This window comes from Kryptolebias marmoratus, linkage group LG17, assembly GCF_001649575.2.
Source record: "Kryptolebias marmoratus isolate JLee-2015 linkage group LG17, ASM164957v2, whole genome shotgun sequence".
In the NCBI taxonomy this organism is placed as follows: Eukaryota; Metazoa; Chordata; class Actinopteri; order Cyprinodontiformes; family Rivulidae; genus Kryptolebias; species Kryptolebias marmoratus.
This window is the reverse complement of record NC_051446.1, coordinates 2019228-2025106: the sequence shown is the minus strand read 5'-3', so window position 1 is coordinate 2025106 and position 5879 is coordinate 2019228.

Sequence of the window (5879 nt, the reverse complement as noted above, 5' to 3'; positions counted from 1 at the left end):
TTGTAGATGTCATAATAAACGTGCAGTTGAGCCTTACGCCATTTTCGTTCAGCCCTACGGCAGAGTTGTCTTGCAGATTGAACTGTTCGTGCATTTCTCCATGGAGATTTCTTCCTACCAGTCACAACTTTCACTTTAATGGGGGCAATGTAATCAATGATATCTGAAAGTTTGCACTGAAACTCATCTACCAACTTATCTACGTCATTAAAGTTTAAGGGCGAGGAAGAAGAGTAGATTTGATTAAATGTTTCTGCTGTGTTTTCTGTGAAACACAGTTATCAGTACCTTATCAGCCATGACATCATCATAGAGCACAGAGTATGGAAAAAGGGCAAAAGTCTTTGTCCAGACCCATTGTTTTTCATTCTTCAGGCTTTTAAAACAAGGCTTTCTCAAAAACAGCACACTGGTGTGAAAGAATATTATATGTAATCCCAGTGGTGATGAGGCTGCTAAATGTATTAGTCAACCTTGACCAATGTGTCTCGTCAGTCTAAAAGTTGACTCAACTCCCAGTGGACTGATAAATTCAGCACCCTCAGCACCAACATCAAATAAAGGTCTATGTTCAGCAGACATACATTCATGTAGTAACACGAATGTTGATTGGTTGGGAACATAGCTACAAACAAAACAAATGGTATCATGAAAAAGTGTTGTTTAATATTAGTTAATGTAATGCACCATTTTAACATTTTTGAGAGAGAGTTTTTTTTTAAACCTGAAGACGGTAAAATCAGGCCCTCATTTGGTTAGACATTAGCCTATCTGGATGAAAACTTTTGCCCTTTTCTCTACATTCTTTGCTCTATGACCGATGTCATGGCTGATAGGGTACTAACTATTGATAACTATGTGGCAGAACATCACCTCAGAAATGACCCTGGATTTTGTCTCTAAAGAAGATGATCAGTTCTGTAGGCATGAAGCAACTCTGAACAGGAAGTGAACTACAGCACGTATGTATGTGAGTCAGATAAACTCTGTGGCACTTCCTTCTTTCTTTTTCTTCCTTTTCTTCTAGATAAAATACATTTAATGTTCACATATTTTCGACTGCTTTAAGTATGATTTCTTGCACCTAATGTTTTTTTGTAAAACTTCATTCATCCATCCTGATGGCAACATTTTAGATTTAGTCTTCGTGTTCCTCACTCACAATTAACAATCTCAGTTTTAAAAAGGAATGCTACATCTGTTGTTCACTTCAGCATTCTCTAAAATAATACAAATCAGTAATATAAGCTGCCTACCAGGAAACGTCCTGATCAGATGTCCTCATTACCTGAGTGGGAGCTCAGTGATGGAGCAGCTTTTTGAAGATGTCCACTTGTTGGTAACTCTGAAAAGAAAGAAACTAATTTAATTTGCATGCATTCAAAGCCTAATTTCCTCTTTGCTCAAAGCTCATGAACATGTGTGACATTTGGAGTTGAATTTGACTTTTCGATTTATTGCTATGCTCCTGTTCCTTAGAAGTTGAAATAGTTCTTTTTATGTTGCAACAAAACCTGATAAAATAAGAAACAATGTTTGTTATTTATAAATTTCTGCCCATTTGTAACTGTCTTCTGTAGTTACTGAGTTTAAATATGTTTTAATATTGTTAGCCATGCAACAGGACTAGATATGCAGCACAAGGAAATGTTAGCTGAATGTAAACATACTGCTTACACAAGACAAGACATTTCTTCATGACATGTTTGTACTTCTGATATTTTTCCACCAACCAGAGAGTGAAAAGAGGAAGAGATGAGGCCAAAGATTATAACTTGTTTTTTGACCCACTGTGATACATGAAAAATATTACAGAGTCATAACTTGCAAAAGTTATTTCTTCCATGTTTAAGAATAAAAGTTAGAGTTTATTTATTCAGTTCTCCTTCAGGTCCTCCATCAACAGAGAAGCACAAATAGTCCAACAGAAATACGATAAGCCATTTCTGTGTTGGCTAACGTTGCTATGGCAAGCATCTTGAATTGCATTGACTTCAGAGGGTAATCAATTGTACTTCCGATGATCACTTTCTGAAAGTCTCAATAAAATTTGTCCAGTGGTTGATGAGATATTTTACCAACAGGCTAAGAGGGCTAACACTGACAGTGAATGCTAAAGATTTAAGCAAAGACCTCACACAGTGAATAGCAATCGGAGTACCGGTATGTTTTGTGAAAGAGTTTCAGCTACTGCCACATCAAACCTTTGCAAAATATATGTAAAAATGGCTGAATTATAGTCCATTTTTTGTATTTTCTAAGGCCAGTTGGTTGTGGCAGCCACCTTGAACTGGGTTGGTTCCAAAGGATAATCAGTTTCAGATGTACACTCAATGATTATTTTTTGAAAGGTTAATGAAAATCCATGGTTCATTAAATATTTTGTTAACAGACAGATAGAGTTGATTCCAAGATCTTACTCAGTCTGTTAGAGCTTAAAATATGTGTTGGGGATTAGTCTCAGCTACTACCACAACAAAAGTTAGGTTATTATGTGTAAAATGGACTGAGTTAAGGCCATTTTTTGTGGTTTTGATGTTCAGTTGGTTGTGGCAGCCATCTTGAATCAAGTTGACTGCAAAAGTTAATCAGCTGTTCAAGTACATTCACTGATTACTCTTGGCAAGTTACATGAAATACTTTGCTGACAGATACATACACAGACACTGACAAATAATCTACCTTTGCCTTTCAGCAGCAGGCAATAAAAAGTATACTTCATGTGAGTGCACACCAAAGAGAGAAGGGCTCTACAAGACATGTCAAAATTTGAATCTAGTGTGTTATCTCAAAAATTCACCTTTAACTGTGTAAATCAGAAAAAAAACCGAAATCAAACCTGTGCTTTCATGTTATTTTTCACACTTAAAAGTGCAGTACGTAACTTTTATAAAAATTATTTTTTTACATATTTATTAAAACTGTCACTATGTCCTAGGATATGAGACAGATAATCTGTGAAAAAAATTAAGCTCCTCTGGCTCCTCCCAGTGCTCCTACTGCCATTTGCAAAAATACACCGCTCCGATCAGAAACACCACTCAGAGCCAGGAGTGTCTTAGCAGTGTCAATCACTCTCATGCAAGTGCTGCTGACACCCTTCCCCCACACAGCGTGTAGTGGGGTTCAAGCTCAAGATTGCTGGTGTGCTGCAGCTGTGCTAATGGTGGAGAAACAACCTAATGTTACAGAAAAACTGCCGGTTTCTCAAGTGGCACCTGCTCAGAAAACAAAAACAGGTAAACAGAAGAAGATCCATGATGTCATCGGTGGCCCTGATTACGACCCTGCATGTTCATAGCAGGCTCCGCTATGGGTGAGGAGCTGTGGAGGGAGGGCTGTAGCGCAGTAGAGAGCAAGGGGAGGGACCTGTAAGATGGGCCTGTTTAAATTTTCAGGCTAAGCCCATGGTTTTCTCAGAACTCCCTAGTGCAACTTTAAAAGAAAAAATAAAAAAAGTCTACATTTATTTTGCATTCCCAAACAAGCTTTGTCAGATTGTCATAGTCTCAGGGTTATTCTTTTATTGTTTCTCTGCTAAAATTTTGATTTTCAGAATGAGCCTGAGAGGGTGTGCTCCTCAGCTGGGTGGGGCTGACATTCCTGACAACACCTACACAGCTGTTGCCAATCTACATGTAATGGCTGCAGGGGTATTTAAGGCTGAGCTGCCTCAGTACTATTCATTGGATCAGTTAGGCAACCAACTCCCTGTGACCCAGAAAGGAGAGGCAAATGAAGAAAATGGATGGATGGATGGATGGATGGGTGGATGGGTGGATGGATGGATGGATGGATGGATGGATGGATGGATGGATGGATGGATGGATGGATGGATGGATGGGTAATATCATATAATATGCGTCCAGAACGGTTATGGGAACTGCTTGTGTGACTGGAGCATATTTGAGGATGGGCAAGTAGTAAGAGTATGCCTCATTGATTTTTATTCAATAATAAAAGTGTTTTGACAGTGTTAAAGCTAAGACTATTTCCTTATTTTGATATAACTTCTCCAGCCTTAGAAAACATGAAGATATAGTTGTACATAGAAACTGAAGAGCCAATTCGTACAGGTGAAGGTAGATATGCTTTTGAGTGTGCCAGTATATTAGTGGGTCCTGTTGTTGTTGAATGCTCTTGACTGCCAGGTCATGCTGCACCTCCACAGTGGCCTCTGTTTCAGCACTGGACAGTCCACAGCTCTGAGTCACAGTACTGTCAAGCAAGTGCTACAAGTTACTACCACCTAAACAGGAGTACACAACAACATTGCAGTAAACAATCACCAACAGTAAGTAAATAAAACTTGATTTATATAGCACCTCTCAAGATAAAAATCCCAGAGTGTTTCAGCAAACAAAATAACAAGTGCACAAAACAAATTTAAGATTTAAAAAAATAAGGTTTTATAGGAAGCCACTGAATCTGCTGATTGGAGAGTTGGAGGAAGGGAGTTCCAAAGTCTACAGAAAAGGCTCTCTGTCCTTTAGTTTTTAGTTTTGTCTGGGGGACAATCAGCAGGTCTTGATCACAGGACCTCAAGGCCCTGATAGGGGTGTAGGGATGTAAAAGTTCCAAGATGTAAATTGGTGTCTGTTCATGCAGACCTCGCCAAGTCAAAAGGCTGGAGAAAACTTTCAGTCTTCCAGCATTTAAATAAATCCAGACATCCATTTTCTTTACCTGCTTCTCCGTTTTGGGTCACAGGGAGCTGGTGCCTATCCCCAGCAGTCACTGTGTGAGAGACGGGGGACACCCTGGACAGGGCGCAAGTCCATCACAGGGCCATATATAGACAAACGAGGCAAACAACCATTCACACTCTCACTCACACCTAGATAATTTTAGAGTCATAGGTTAACCATGCTAACCATGTTTTTGGTCTGTGGGAGGAAACCGGAGTACCCGGAGTAAACCCACATGTGCACAGGGAGAACATGCAAACTCCACCCAGAAAGGCCCCAGGCCGGGAAGCGATCCTGCAACCTTCTTGCTGGGAGGTAACCACTACACTGCTGAATCCAGACAATTATGTAAAATATGTAATTTCAAAACTTCATTAGGAAGAAAAGAGATACACAACTGGATATCACCGACATAACAATGATAGCAAATATCCTTAAAACATGAAAGTATTGAACCAAGAGAGTGCAGATAGTGCAGAAACAACAATGGCCCCAAAACAGAGCCTTGTGGAATGCCAAAATGAACATGACAGGAATGAGATCTATACGTAGTTGTAACCAAGAAGTTTGAGCTGTCAGACAAGTAAGAGGACAACTATTTTAAAGCACAACCTAAAATACCAGCCCAAATCCTCAGCCTACCTATCAGGGTTGGATGGTCAGCAGTGTCAACAGCTGAAGTCAAGTCCAACATAAGCAGCACAGAACATTTGCCTTTGTCATCAAAATATCATCTGAAATTCTAAGAAGACCTGTTTTAATATAGAGCACATAGCATGAACACTGAGCTGGATGTTGAAGAGCATGGCACAGTGGAATCACAAGGAATTGATGGAGGCATTTGTGGAGAAATGTCTTGCTGCGTGGCTACACTGGCACACGTCATTTGCAGTTGTTTCACTACTTAATTTGCTTTTAGCTGGTTGTGTTTCCCCGGGACTTTAAACCTAGGGTCCAGCAGTGGTACCAATGTCAATACACTCAGTCTCTAAATTGGCCAGATGTTCTCTGAGTCAACAAGTTAGGCTGTCAGCAAACAGTTTGGCAGAGTCAAATTGTACATTAGATGTCTCACAACAACCTGTGTGATCAAGTATCTTCTACTTTTAAGCAGGGGTGGAAATTTTGTTCACCAGCCATAGTGGCTGGGGGACAAAATTTTTTACCAGCCACTCAAATATTTTACCAGCC